Genomic DNA, 3,226 nt, shown 5'->3' on the forward strand with positions numbered 1-3,226 from the left:
CGAGGGGCCACGAGGAAGGCTGATACTGAAGGCTTAAGGTAGGTGTTTTTATAGTATTCTGATTTATTTCAGGACATGTTTGTGTGTTATATTTAATGTCATTTAAACAGTATATATAGATAATATTTACTACAACTTGGTGACCCAACGAAGAAGATCATTATTCTTGCTTCTGAGTTATTTTCGTTGCTACTATATATTCAATATATCCGCTACATTTACCACAAGCAATGTATATGTACCTTTGTGTATGAAGTGGTGTTGGTATAAAATCTCGTGGAGATCATTTTTAGCTTGATACAAAAAGAATACATTTAGAATATGTGTGACTTCTAACGGGTAACATGATATATATTATAATATGAAGCGAGTCGTCTGTATTATGTACAATATATTAGGAATATGAACATGAAAATAAGTGGATGTTCCTTGTAGTAATGGTACACGTTTTTCACCCACAGAAATTCTAGGAAAACTGTATGTTATTGCAGGCGCCGTATAAAATGATAGGAAGAAAGGTGACGATAAATCATTGTAGACAGGAAAGATTATCGGCTATTGACCCACAACACAGTTCTCTTATAACCTGAAAGATTCCATCTTTGACAGAAATTCGTCACCTAAAATGACGTTAGAGAAACTGTTTTACGTCGGTGTCTACATCACACAAAGACACCACTTCTTTCCCGTCAGCTGCTTTCTGGCAAGGTGAGTTACTCTCAGTAACGACCACTCGTTTTCCGTCAGCTGGCTGCTGGCAAGGTGAGATACTCTCTAGAGCGACCATTCACGATAGTCTGTTCTCTTAGATTGAAATTGTAACCTTTTTCGGGTTTACTTTATATAAATGGCGATTTTCTATTGATGTTAAAAGAAACATGGGCCAGAAGGTCGTTAGATGAAACCCAGGAGTAGATTACGTCATACTTGTAGAAAGTATCCCTTACAGAATAATCAACATATGTCTAATAGTGTTCGATGGCGGACAGTTTAAGATAAAAGTGTTGATAGTTAATGGAATTGTTTTAATGCATGGTTACAAAGTTGTGTCTCTATACCCAATTCTTTGAAGTAGATATTCTTCATTAGTCTGACAATGTTTAGTTGTGTTTATTACAGAGACGGAATTGATTCCGCTGTACGGAAAGGACACACCTATTACGTATTGGGAATAATGATAAGAGAGCGGAAATTATCACAGTTATGTGTGTATTCCAATCAACCAGCCGTGGACACGACCGTACACAAACAAATGCAAATGTTGTATGATACCACATAATATATACCAGATTGCATTTCAACATTAACTGGACATTTTTACATACTGAGATTATTGGACTTCATACACAGGAAACTATTGTATTGTCTAAATGTTCATATGAATGTGTTGCCAATATTATGTCCTTTTTTAAATTCTCCAATTTCAGCAAATCTGATCAGAGCTGTGCATGAAAATAACAATATCAATGGCACATCAATGTTTTATTCATACCAAGGACATTCTCCTGGCTGTGTGTGTATGAAGAATTTTTTAAATCTTTGTGTTTTATTTGTGACTTTTTCTACATGTTTTAATCACGTATTCTTATAAACATATCGAACAAGTTGATCTCAAAGGAAATCGTATTCTCATTGTTTTGTTGGTTTTAAAATGTTGGTGATGCTTTAAGCGTACATTCCCAATGATAAAGGTGTATCATTTACGCAGTAAAAGTGCCATAACTATCAAATATTTATGAATAAACTAATGACGTCACATCCATGTTTTGAATGTGAAAAAAGAATTATTCAGGTGTAAGTGTTTACGGGATAATTTAGGAAAAGGAACGGGATACCATACAATGTCAGAATACAAGAGGACATGTTGGTTAGTGTTATATACGTGGTCTAACCTCTTCATGTTTTACCCATGTCTTCTTCAGGGGATCTGGACACATCGTTCGTATTGAATAAAGCTACAAGGATTTCTGATAGTTTTCTTTCAGTCACAAACAAGTTTTTACAACTTTGTATTACTCTGTTCGTACTACAAGCGAAGATTGATGAAATATCATTCCGGACATCTAGGGATATCACTGACCGTGGTCTGACACTAAATAGGTCATCACAACTGGGTATTTGTATACTTCCGTGATCTAACACTAAATAGGTCATCACACCTGTATATTTGTAAACTTCCGTCGTCCAACACGAAATATGTCATCACAACTGGGTATTTGTATACTTCTGTGGTCGAACACTAAATAGGTCATCACACGTGTGTATTTGTATACTTTCGTCGTCCAACACGAAATATGTCATCACACCTGTGTATTTGTATACTTCCGTGATCGAACACTAAATAAGTCATCACACCTGTGTATTTGTACACTTCCGAGGTCGAACACTAAATATGTCATCACAACTGTGTATTTGTACACTTCCGAGGTCGAACACTAAATATGTCATCACACCTGGTTATTTGTATACTCCCGAGATCTGACATTAAATAGGTCATTACACCTGTGTATTTGTATACTTCCGTCCTCCAACACCAAAAAGGTCATCACACCTGTGTTTTTGTATACTTCCGTGATCGAACACTAAATATGTCATCACACCTGTGTATTTGTATATTTCCGTGATCGAACATTAAATATGTCATCACACCTGTGTATTTGTAAATTTCCGTTGTCCAGCACTGAATATGTCATCACACCTGTGTATTTGTATACTTCCGTCCTCCAACATTAAAAAGGTCATCACACCTATGTATTTGTATACTTCCGTGGTCGAACACTAATTATGTCATCACACCTGTGTATTTGTATACTTCCGTCCTCCAACATTAAAAAGGTCATCACACCTGTGTATTTGTATACTTCCGTGGTCGAACACTAATTATGTCATCACACCTGTGTATTTGTATACTTTCGTCGTCCAACACGAAATATGTCATCACAACTGGGTATTTGTATACTTCCGTGATCGAACACTGAATAAGTCATCACACCTGTGTATTTGTACACTTCCGAGGTCGAACACTAAATAAGTCATCACACCTGTGTGTTTCCATACTTCCGAGGTCTGACACAACATATGTCATCACACCTGTGTATTTGTATACTTCCATGGTCTGACACCACATATGTCATCACACCTGTGTGTTCCTATACTTCAGTGGTCGAACACTAAATAGGTCATAACACCTGTGCAAATGTATATTTCCGTGGCCGAACACGAGATA

At 36.5% G+C, this 3,226-nt stretch overlaps 1 long non-coding RNA gene across 1 annotated transcript; it reads left to right on the forward strand.

The window, feature by feature from the left end:
• On the forward strand, positions 1 to 1,758 carry LOC132552472 (uncharacterized). The gene is made up of 3 exons (XR_009554332.1): positions 1 to 38; positions 492 to 708; positions 1,120 to 1,758. It is a non-coding gene; the product is annotated as an uncharacterized LOC132552472 (long non-coding RNA).
• Positions 1,759 to 3,226: the final 1,468 nt, after the last annotated feature.

This window comes from Ylistrum balloti, unplaced genomic scaffold (genome assembly GCF_031769215.1).
Source record: "Ylistrum balloti isolate Yb309-2 unplaced genomic scaffold, AGI_CSIRO_Ybal_v1 Utg370248, whole genome shotgun sequence".
NCBI lineage: Eukaryota > Metazoa > Mollusca > Bivalvia > Pectinida > Pectinidae > Ylistrum > Ylistrum balloti.